The 12,419-nt window shown below is 42.3% G+C and overlaps 1 protein-coding gene across 3 annotated transcripts in view; it reads right to left on the reverse strand.

Moving 5' to 3' along the window:
- The window catches only part of NCOA3 (nuclear receptor coactivator 3), a 329,159-nt gene that overhangs the window by 94,005 nt on the left and 222,735 nt on the right, over positions 1-12,419 (reverse strand). For all 3 annotated transcript variants that reach the window (XM_063958907.1, XM_063958905.1, XM_063958906.1), the window contains one exon: positions 4,390-4,458. The gene's annotated coding sequence lies outside the window, so the exon portion shown is untranslated. The remainder of the gene's footprint in view (positions 1-4,389; positions 4,459-12,419) is intronic.

Genomic DNA, 12,419 nt, shown 5'->3' on the forward strand with positions numbered 1-12,419 from the left:
TAAAATCCTAAAGCGACCTGCCTAAAATAAAGTTTACATTTTTAAACAGCAAGCATTGTTTTCAGGATAAATATTTGGTTATTGTTTTTGCAATAAAGTAGATTTAGTTACATTTTAATGCAGGTGGGGAGTGTGACTGCGTCAAACCGAATGCAGGTGTCCTACGGCGAGCTCAGTGAGGACAGAAACCTCCCATGGAGCAGGACAACCTTTTCCTCTCTGTTGGGAGTGTGCATTTTAAATCACAATCTAAACAAGAGTAAGGGATGAAGAGCAGTGTATGGAGCCAAGCCATCCCTAACAAATATGCAAAATGCCCAATGACACAAATTTCTGTAAATGATCTGGTAAAAAGACAGTTTTCAGGCAGTATCCTGTAGCTTTCCAAATATCAAAATGCAGCAAGTATAAGGGGCCGGATGGGCGACAGCTGGACAGTTGCATGCCCATGTGTCAGACTACATGCAGTAGCTCTATCATCATGCAGACACAAGCAGCAGTTGCACTAAACCTGAATACAACACAAGATAAAACAAACAGGCTGTATGTCAGTGACAAGACTGAGAAAAGTACACAATGAGACGGAACCAGGATGTCCTTCATACAGCTTCCAATATCATGTCTTTTCTGAAGACAATCCCAGCTAACTACAGTGATCGGTATTACAGCAGAAATTACATTTGTTTTATAGAAACAAGAATTAAGCGAAAACATAAAACATTATTGTGTCAAAGAGAAAAGATATGCGAAAGTAAAAAGTTGATTATACATGAACCATACCAAACAATACTTTACAATGAAGACGACTCCATACAATACTTAACATAAGAAACACAAACCAAAACTTAAAAGGCAGCATTGGGTCAAGTTCTAGAAGTTATGCTAGGATATATACCTGGAGTCCAGCGTTTGCCCTGATGTGGCAGGTGCTCTGCGGGTTCCAATGGCACTAATCTCTCCGCAACTAAGGCAGCATATATTAAAATAGAGTTGTTGACACCTTTCCCCTGAGGGCTTCCTATTCGCATGCCGGATGACAGTGGAGGGGTGTCAGCAACACTGTCGCATGTTTGTGCCCAACGGGACAGAAGAACGTATCACTGGACTACTCGTCATCTTATGCCAGTTCTTTGCAATGAAAATGTAATTACAGCTTTCCACATATGTCTGTTTTATTAGGGAAAAGTGTAGTGCAGAGAGTAAACAAATGGTTAGAATTAGTGCATGTGTATGTATTTATAAAGATTTTACTAGAGAGTAGCCATGATGGAGTTGGTCTGAGACCTGAGAGGTAAAACCTAGCGTGATTCTGTTTCTAGAACTAGTCATAAGAATTAAAGAAAAAAAATTAAATAAAATCCTGGCACTGCGTAACTCTGAATACCATGAGGGGGAAAAAGGAAATGGTACATCGAAGGCTCCGGTAACTGTTTGAAGCCAAATATAAAATTGAAGTCAGGTTGTATCGCTGACCATTTTAGGCTTACAAAGTCCTATTACAGCTAGCACCACAAAAGCTTCTGGTATGCTACAGCAGAAAAGTGGACCTTTGGTTCTGACATTCTTGGTACGATTATCTTACAAGAGGAAAGGTACAAGGTATTGTAAAAAAAAAACAAAAAACAAAAAAAAACCGCAGAGTCAGTAATAGACGTATGACTTTTTGCTTATTGGAGCATTTACCAACTATTGTTTACTAGTGATGAGCGGATTCGGTTTTACTCGGTTCTCAAAACGGCATCTTATTGGCTCACGGATGTCACGTGTTTTGGATAGCCAATAAGATGCCGTTTTGAGAACCGAGTAAAACCGAGTAAAACCGAACCTCGCTCATCACTATTGTTTACATCAATCGCCAGCAGAATACTTGATTTGTTTTGCACTCATTTTTAAATGCTTCCAGTGGAATTTTGGTGCTGAAATCCATCCAAAGATGAAGTACTTGGTTAAGAAACAAGTCATTGCAGGTTGAATCCATTATATAATTCGCTTCACCTGGTGTCAGATCTTATTAAACGACAACAGGAAAAGTAGCAGTCATATGTTTGGACCAGGATCCCTATGAACAAGTCCTATCTTGTCAGGTTTTTCCCTTTTTTCTTCTTCTTCTTACTATTGTGATCAACAGGCAGGTGGGACTTTCCTTCACCAAGAACAGCTTTCCAGAGAAATCTAGTGTGTCGGTTTGTGATAAAAGGAAGGGTTAATGATTATTTAAATGCGGTCTCCGCAGCACTAAACAGCCAAGTGCCTCGCAACTTCTGGGCAGACAACAGTCACAATGTCTCAGCATAGTATAAATACATAATACACATTAACGGCATATATTGGAGGGCCAATATGGTATCTGTCCACATTCATGATGTCTACGTGAGAATGTCGGCATTCATGCTAAAAAATGATGAAACATCAACATCATAGAACGTCGAAAGGGAAACCTGATGAAACTGGGAGTGGAGAACTTGGAGAAACGCGTTAAGTTTTTGGGGCACTTGTTTTAGACTGTTATACTGCCACTCTGCTGGGACTCAGCAGCGACACTTCATAGCAGTGCTCTGCCTCACTCTTTTGACACACTGTAGTTAATCTGCCGGAACCTGGGCAGTCTTCATCAACCAGCAATCCCTGACTTTCTGGAATGCCAACAGCCGCATATTAGTCAGTGCACTGCATTTATATTTATGCCATCCCATTGAGTTTAAATAAAAATAGCATAAAGAAATACAAAGGTCCTGCTTTTTACACAGCTATCCAAACATTCGATGACATGGTCCATTTAACCAAAGTGGTGCTTGGGGTTTTGGAACCCAGATATACGGTAATAAAGAACATGCTGCAAAATTCTAAGTGGGGATATTTCAACAGTGACTAGCATTGTGGCAGTAGGACCGTGGGTTAAATTTCAACCAGGTACCCGAGTGTGTGCCCACCAGGGTTTGTGTGGACTTCCTCAAGATGCTACAGTTCAGTATTTAATATTCTCTGGAAGGTGCACAATAGTGGTGGTGCATTACAAAATTATGATTAAAATACATTATACAGTAAAGCAGCACATACTGCAGAACCCTGAATCAAGTGTGATCATGTCTCAGAACACTAGGGGCATGACTAAGAGGTGGACCCTGCTGCGTCTGTAACAGCGCCATTGTGTATACAGACTGTGTAACACATGTAGTAGGGGTTTTCGGACTTCTCTGCATATAGGCAGTGGCAAACAATCCCACAAACATCGTCACTGCGTGCGGATCCATATCAGGTGCAACATACAGAAATGCAATGTATTAGTACTTCAGGCGCACACATCTGAATCGCCTTTCCACAACCTTGTCTGTAGGTGTTCTGCTTAGATTTGTATGATTTATACTGTAGCTCTGACTACCCAGTGCTGCGGAAGATTGTGGCGGCTTACAAACAAACAATGATGAGTAATGCACCACCCCAATCAGTGGCAATATCTCTGGATCACACATAATACAGAATAACCCAAGCACACACTACCTGCAGGACACTGAAATCTGAGTAACCTTGAATCCATTCTCCTTAAATCCGCTTATATTCTGGATCATCTCTGATGAAAAACAGCCCAATTAATCCAGTGGCCTTTTTGGCCTTACCCAAAATGAATCTATAGGGGAAAAGTTGAGGATAGGCCACTGTCTATTATCTCCTTCATACAATTCACATCACACTCTGGATACCACTATACGTAAGGCAGACTACGCTGAAGCCTTTAGATGTGATGCTAGGTGCATTACACGGGATGTAATAATGTGACCGGTGGTCAGGAGACCGCTTCTCACAACACCGGTACCTACATCCTGAACCCTCACTATCCTGACGGTCGGTAAGCCGACCAACAAGGACTATTCCCACCCGTGAGTGTCCACGACACCCATAGAGTGGGAATAGAACCTGTGGCGAGCGCAGTGGTACAATGTGTGTCTTGTACCACTTGCTTTCAAATACCCCTATTCACACGGGTTATTGATGGGGCACCCTGGATCCTACTCGTCTTACCTGGGAATTCGACCCTAATAGCTACCAGGATAGCTCGCAGTATGAATGGTTTGTCCATCTGACCCGAGTCACGCTAATAGCACACTGAGAGCCTGATCACAGGCGTTTGGAGATGATGTCATCTTCGAGCGCTGGCAAAGGGAAGACCCAGCAATAACCTGAGGCCAGTATGCAGTGTGAATGGGGTTTCAAACCTCTGTGACACAAACTGAAACAGAGTTCAATAACCCAGGATGGACCCAGGTGTTTTCTTTGTACAGCAGGTGAAGCATATAAGTGGGGGAATTACATGATTTTGTCTCTGCCTTCCAAATTTCTAGCACTATAATGATGCGTATCTTGGGACAAAAATAAGAAGTCATTATTACTCACCTGAGTTTAAGTAGGCCGGAGAGCTACATAAACCAAAGGGACGCTGCACTTGGCATTTTAGTAGGTGTTCTGCAAGACAGGAACAAAAAAACATTTTATATATCAATTGTTTCTCATACATACTGATTTTTATACATTACATTTTATTAGACTTGGTGCTAAGCTCTGGATAGTTTTTGGGTTTAACCAAAGTCAGTACAGAATAGCCATCTGTATGTCCAGAGAGACAAAATAGTATGTCCCAGTCAAAATGGTCTCTTTCATAGGGGAGTATTACATTGTTCTATGGAGCCCTTTTTCTTCATACAGCCAAGATAAAGGCTAGTTCATCTATAAACACTAATGAGAGAACTCCCAGTTATCAAAATATCAAATATAGTAGAATGTTTCTCTGCCTATGAAGTAATGGGAAAAAAATCAATAAAAGATGCAGGTATACCGAGTGCTAATGCTTGGATTCTGTTAACTCCTTTGTCCAACATACAGCTCTGGTTTGTTTTTGCATAACTTTTTTTAATAAGATGATACAAAGAGCGTGAGTTTTAAATAACTATTTTACAGCGGTGTGGTATGGAAGGTAGATAGTAACTAGGTCGACAGTGTCTAGGTCGACCACTATTGGTCGACAGTAACTAGGTCGACATGTTCTAGGTCAACATGAGTTTGTGGTTTTTTTGTGTAGTTTTTTTCGTACAGTGACCGGAAACCCCAATTAGTGCACAGTGTCCCCTCGCATGGCTCGCGGCTTCGGGCAAGGTGCCTCGCTGCGCTCGGTACAGGTTACCGGTCCCAATTGTAGTCCATGTGGATCGTTAAATATGAAAAGGTTAAAAAAGAAAAAAAAAATGGTGAAAAGCTCATGTCAACCTTTTGACCTGTCGACCTAGGATGTTGACCTGGAGACCCTGTCGACCAATAGTGGTCGACCTAGATAGTGTCGACCTAGAGACCGGATCCCATTTTACAGAGATCCTGGGGACTTGCATCTGTGTGCGATAAGGACAGTTCCAGAGTGTCACGCACAATCAGTGGGAAGTGTCACGGCTCGTCTCTGCGATTTGAGGCACTAGCAGTGTTTAATCCTGCATATGGTAAAAAGATTCATTAGCCATGTTAATTAGCAGGCTTTTTGGGTGCCTAAAGGGAATGGAGAAGAGATGAGGAGGGAGAGAGACTGAGAAAGGAGGAGAATGAGACAGAAATTGTACATCAGCAGCTGTGCATTTAAATTGATTTATTGAGTGCGGCTTGAAGCTCTATGCAAAGCAGGGGCTGCTCAGGCTAATTAGAAAAATAAATTGCTCTTGGAAGATATTTATAAAGCATTCACATGTAAAATCACACGCTGCAGTCTGCACGGAGGTGCAGAGAGAGGACAGTAAAAGACACTTAGCCAACACGCCACAGTCATGAGGCTGAAGAGGCTGCACTTACAGGACAAGTTCATAGAGGAACAGTACCAGCTTCTAAGTGCAATACCCAGCACGTGTAGGAAGACAAATGGAAAAATACAAAAAGTAGCCAGTATGTTAAATAATATGGAACTTATGCTTGTGCAAGAATTAAACAATTAGATGCATAAAGGAAACAAAGTCCTGGCATTCCAAATCTACAGTTTTGTGCTCAGTACACAGATGGGGATCAGTCCCATAAACACACTGAGGACCCGTCTTTAAACTTTATGTATTGGCACTTCACTTATGGAAACAAACTTATATTTAATATCTACTGGAGTACTTTTAATAGTAACTTCAAAAGTTTATAGTACATATATATATATATATATATATATAATTTGTAACAAAAGTGACAGCACTCTATGTCAGTAACAATGATTCTGGTGCAGGGTCCTGGCAATTGATATATAAACACTCACTTCCTCCAAACTGGAAAAAAGAAATTAGACCAGCACTCACGTTTTTGAAGAGAAGTAACTACTGCTACGATCCGTGGATCGTAGCAGTAGTTACTTCCAGATGGTTTGTCAGGATTAAACTACCTTTTTTTCTCTTCAAAAACGTGAGTGCTGGTCTAATTTCTTTTTTCCAGTTTGGAGGAAGTGAGTGTTTATATATATATATATATATATATATATATATACACACACACACACACACACACACACATATATATATATATATATACACACACACATACATATATATATATACACACACACACACGTATACACATATATATATATATATATATATATATATATACACACACACACATATACATATATGTATGTGTATATATACACATACATACATATATAATGTGTATGTAATTTTTGTTTGCAATTATGTTTGTCACAGGTGATCTTTTGTGTGCTCCGGTCCGGACGCTCCATGACGCCGCGGCTGGCGCCTCGTGATGACGTCATCAGTTGGACGGAGCGGGATGCGGCTGGCAGGAGGCGCCATGGACCGTCAGACGGAGTTAAAAGGGTGAGTAACACATTGTATTTTTATCCTGACGAAAATGTTATAATACACATTGAAACGTTGACAGCAACTTCCAGACTTGCCTGTCTGTTTTTTCCTGCGCCGCGAGTGCCGCCCAACTCTGCATGCTACATTGGACACAGCGCTCGCTGTAACCAGGGAGGGCACCGGCCATATCCTGTGGATTTTACAAGTATTTGGGAATTAGGAGTGCCGTGAATTTGGCAAATATATTTGGACCATTACAACCGTGCAGGTTTATGGTCACACACAGGCACCCATCCCTGTTCATTATCACGTCTGGACTTTTGGGTGTGGAGCACAGTAACACGTGTCATTTCGACACATCACTATCTCTCTGCACCATTTTTTCTCACAGTGAGTCCTGCACAGACTCATGATGTCGGCACCCACCGACACAGAATTGGATGATCTGTTTTCAGCGATTGATCTGACACCAGGCGAGACCTTCAGTTATTCCGACATCGATGCAACTAGATTGCGCTTTAAGGAAGACCTTGTGGCCACGGGTGGCATACCTGATAACATCCAGCTCTTCCGTGAATTGTTTAAACTCAAACGCAGAGAAAAAGATTTTTATTACCATGGGGTAACCTTATCGGATTATCATCGACAAGGAAAAATACCGAGGGGTTTCCGTATCAAGAATATCCCCACAATTGAGAGATTCAATGCAGCTTTTTGTAAAAAATGGGTCTCTATTCTGAACAAGTGTTCTTATGACCTAATCCTCCTGGTTATCGAGGAGGTCACTCGGGAGCTTGCGTCTATTCGGGCCCAAATTGATATCTTTGAGACTGCTCATAAACCGACTCTTTTGATGGATACCTCCACAAACTGGTATGATAAACTCACTACACAAATGGAGAAATATCAGAGAGACCTGATTTCATATAAACGGAATAAACTGGACACTGTGAATAATGACTACGCCAAGAGACAGGTTTATCCTTGGGTCTCAGGTACTCCGATTGCCAAACGACCAGCGAGGCGACGTCCCTTTAACCGCTTTAATGCACACCACCTGGACACTGATTCCTCTACGGAGGGCACAGCAACAGCTAGTGAAGCTGAAATTCCTTGCCCCAGTCAGGGTTTACCCCCTTTAGGGGTTCGCACACCAGCAGCACCTTCAAATCCAGGCGCCATTTCACGAGGCGAGGTGGCCAGTGCAAAAGGTCGGCGACAAAGAAAAACAACCTACTCAAAACGGAGATGATATTTAATTTATCAGATCGACAATTCTCTCCAATTGAATTACAAGTATTGTCTAAAGGCCTGAATTTTGTCCCTACCACCAAACCAGATCTCTTCAATTTGAAAATTGAACAATTCAAACTAGAGCGACAACTTCGCCTAAAAGAATATTTTTCACAGCATCCAACTACTCCTTCTATGCACACGACAATGCCTCCTGCTCTTCGGGTTAAATCCAGATTTGATCCTGTGTCTCAAAATAAATCTATCAAAGTGTTCTCCAGGACGGTGGACCATCAAGTTCAAAATACGTTCAAACATGCTAAACATATCCACTCTAATCTATCTAAGAGTGAATGGCAAGCTCTCAATGATCTTAGTAAATATGACGATATAGTTATACGTCCGGCAGACAAGGGGGGAGCCCTAGTGATACAAAATGTACATGATTACATAGCTGAGTTGGATCGTCAACTAGCAGACTATACCACCTACCGAAAGTTACCCTCTGACCCTACCATATCTTTTAAAAAGGAACTTGATAACGTTTTGTCCCAGGCAGTCAAGGATGGCTCTTTAACATCAGCACAGTCTGAAGCTTTAACTACAAGATTTCCAGTGGTACCAATACTGTATTCAATACCCAAAGTACATAAAGACAGCAAATCTCCTCCAGGACGCCCGATAATTTCGGCAAGAGGGTAGTTGTTCCAGAAAATTTCCATCTTTCTGGACCATTATCTGCAACCCTGCATTCAATCGATTGATCACTGTCTCAAGGACACTACAACACTTCTCAACAAACTTGCAACCATCCAGTCTGTTCCAAACAGCTGCATATTGGCAACGATCGATGTTAAAAATCTCTATACATGCATCCCCCACATGGAAGGACTTAAAGCTGTGGAAATCTTAATCCGTAATAATCCTTACTTTTTAGGACCCAATATTGAGTTGTTTATGAATTTATTACAGTTAACTTTACAGCGTAATTACTTTTTATTTAACAACAATTTTTACTTACAGCTGTCAGGTTGTTCCATGGGGAGCAACGTCTCGCCCTCATTCGCCAACAGTTACATGTTGCTGGTTGAGGACGAGTTGTTCCTATCCAATGTGACAACTAAACCTTTTGTTCTGTTGTATTTGCGATACATTGATGACCTGTTATTGTTGTGGACCGGACCCCGTAATTTACTCGAATCATTACTTGATTCTCATAATTTGTCTGATTCCCCGGTCAAATTTACGTACACTATACATGATAAAAGTATTAACTTCTTAGATGTACAGATTTCAATACGTGATGGTCAAATTAATACATCTTTATTTACCAAAAGCACGGATAGGAATAATCTTCTATTGGCATCTAGCCATCACCCTATCTCATTACGCAAGGGACTCCCTTATTCCCAGATGCTGCGCCTTAAACGTATCATCAGTGACGAATCCCAACTAGCTGTGGAATGTGACAATATGATCACTAAATTTGTGCAGAGGGGCTACAACCAATTAGACTTATTAGCGATTAAAGAAAAAGTACTCAAAATACAGAGAAACGCTACGCTGAACCCTGCTAAACAAACTGATCATACCAATCGATTAATCTGGGTTAATCAGTTTAATACTCTGAGCTCCGAAGTTAGCAAAATAACCAAAAAATTTTGGCCTATCATACAAACTGATAAGAAAATTGGTTTTCAGACCAACACACGGATTATGCCAGCATATCGCAGAGGCAAAAACATTCGTGATTTTATTGTTAAAACAAATGTAGAAAGTATCCCCAAAAAAACTCCTACAACCACATTTCTCAAGTCTTCCTGCCCAGGATGTTTTAAATGCTTGGGCTGCACTACATGCAGCCACATGCTGACAGGTGATTCGTTTTATCACCCCTTTACGGGGAAGAAATTTAGAATCAAACATCGTGTCACTTGCACTACTAAATTTGTAGTTTATGTATTGAGTTGCCCGTGCGGCCTCCACTACGTGGGGAAAACGGATTGTATGTTCAAAGAACGGATGGCCGGACACCGTGCCTCCATTAGGGCTGCAATCTCTTCTGGTCGAAGTGACCAACCTGTTGCAAGACATTTCTTGCAGGCCAAACATTCTGTTGCTGTCTTGCGACATCGAATTATTGACCATATCCCCCCATTAAAACGAGGAGGTGACCGGGCACAACTTCTACTCAGAGCTGAGGCTAAGTGGATTTTCATACTGGATACCCTATCCCCTAAAGGGTTAAATGAACAAGCAGGTTTATCAGCTTTCCTATAATGTATCCTTGATGGATAGCGCATTGCTGCTATAACCAGTATTAGCTTCATATGACTAATAGTAGCTGCTTATTGTGTCGTTGTTAGTATAATTAATTTTTATTTTATTTTGTTACTGTTGTCATCTGATGGGTGTCGCTGCCCTTGTCCTGTGCAGTTCTCCCATTAAATCAGTATTGGTTAAACATTCTTATTGCTATATACTATTATGTATTTTGTTTTACTTCAAGTTGATACATATTTTATACTTAGTATCACTGTTTTCCTGTGACCGATACTGTTTTTCTGAGTCTAAATGTGTGCTTTGTATGTAATTTTTGTTTGCAATTATGTTTGTCACAGGTGATCTTTTGTGTGCTCCGGTCCGGACGCTCCATGACGCCGCGGCTGGCGCCTCGTGATGACGTCATCAGTTGGACGGAGCGGGATGTGGCTGGCAGGAGGCGCCATGGACCGTCAGACGGAGTTAAAAGGGTGAGTAACACATTGTATTTTTATCCTGACGAAAATGTTATAATACACATTGAAACGTTGACTGCAACTTCCAGACTTGCCTGTCTGATTTTTCCTGCGCCGCGAGTGCCGCCCAACTCTGCATGCTACACACACACACACACACACACACACACACACACACACACACATATATATATAGTAGATAGAAAATAAGAATTTACTTACCGATAATTCTATTTCTCATAGTCCGTAGTGGATGCTGGGGACTCCGTCAGGACCATGGGGAATAGCGGCTCCGCAGGAGACTGGGCACATCTAAAGAAAGCTTTAGGACTATCTGGTGTGCACTGGCTCCTCCCCCTATGACCCTCCTCCAAGCCTCAGTTAGGATACTGTGCCCGGACGAGCGTACACAATAAGGAAGGATTTTGAATCCCGGGTAAGACTCATACCAGCCACACCAATCACACCGTATAACCTGTGATCTGAACCCAGTTAACAGCATGATAACAGAGGAGCCTCTGAAAGATGGCTCACAACAATAATAACCCGATTTTTGTAACAATAACTATGTACAAGTATTGCAGACAATCCGCACTTGGGATGGGCGCCCAGCATCCACTACGGACTATGAGAAATAGAATTATCGGTAAGTAAATTCTTATTTTCTCTAACGCCCTAAGTGGATGCTGGGGACTCCGTACGGACCATGGGGATTATACCAAAGCTCCCAAACGGGCGGGAGAGTGCGGATGACTCTGCAGCACCAAATGAGAGAACTCCAGGTCCTCCTCAGCCAGGATATCAATTTTGTAGAATTTTACAAACGTATTTGCTCCTGACCAAGTAGCTGCTCGGCAAAGTTGTAAAGCCGAGACCCCTCGGGCAGCCGCCCAAGATGAGCCCACCTTCCTTGTGGAGTGGGCATTTACAGATTTTTGGCTGTGGCAGGCCTGCCACAGAATGTGCAAGCTGAATTGTACTACAAATCCAACGAGCAATAGTCTGCTTAGAAGCAGGAGCACCCAGCTTGTTGGGTGCATACAGGATAAACAGCGAGTCAGATTTCCTGACTCCAGCCGTCCTGGAAACATATATTTTCAGGGCACTGACCACGTCTAGCAACTTGGAGGCCTCCAAGTCCCTAGTAGCCGCAGGCACCACCAATAGGTTGGTTCAGGTGAAACGCTGAAACCACCTTGGGGAGAAACTGAGGACGAGTCCTCAATTCCGCCCTGTCCGAATGGAAAATCAGATAAGGGCTTTTTCAGGATAAAGCCGCCAATTCTGACACGCGCCAGGAAATGTAGAAATCGACCCAGTTGAATTTCCTCCGTCGGGCCTTACTGGCCTCGCACCACGCAACATATTTTCGCCAATTGCGGTGATAATGTTTTGCGGTTACATCCTTCCTGGCTTTGATCAGGATAGGGATGACTTCATCCGGAATGCCTTTTTTCCTTCAGGATCTGGCGTTCAACCGCCATGCCGTCAAACGCAGCCGCGGTAAGTCTTGGAACAGACAGGGTCCTTGCTGGAGCAGGTCCCTTAGAGGTAGAGGCCACGGATCCTCCGTGAGCATCTCTTGAAGTTCCGGTTACCAAGTCCTTCTTGGCCAATCCGGAAC

Source organism: Pseudophryne corroboree, chromosome 3, assembly GCF_028390025.1.
Source record: "Pseudophryne corroboree isolate aPseCor3 chromosome 3, aPseCor3.hap2, whole genome shotgun sequence".
In the NCBI taxonomy this organism is placed as follows: Eukaryota; Metazoa; Chordata; class Amphibia; order Anura; family Myobatrachidae; genus Pseudophryne; species Pseudophryne corroboree.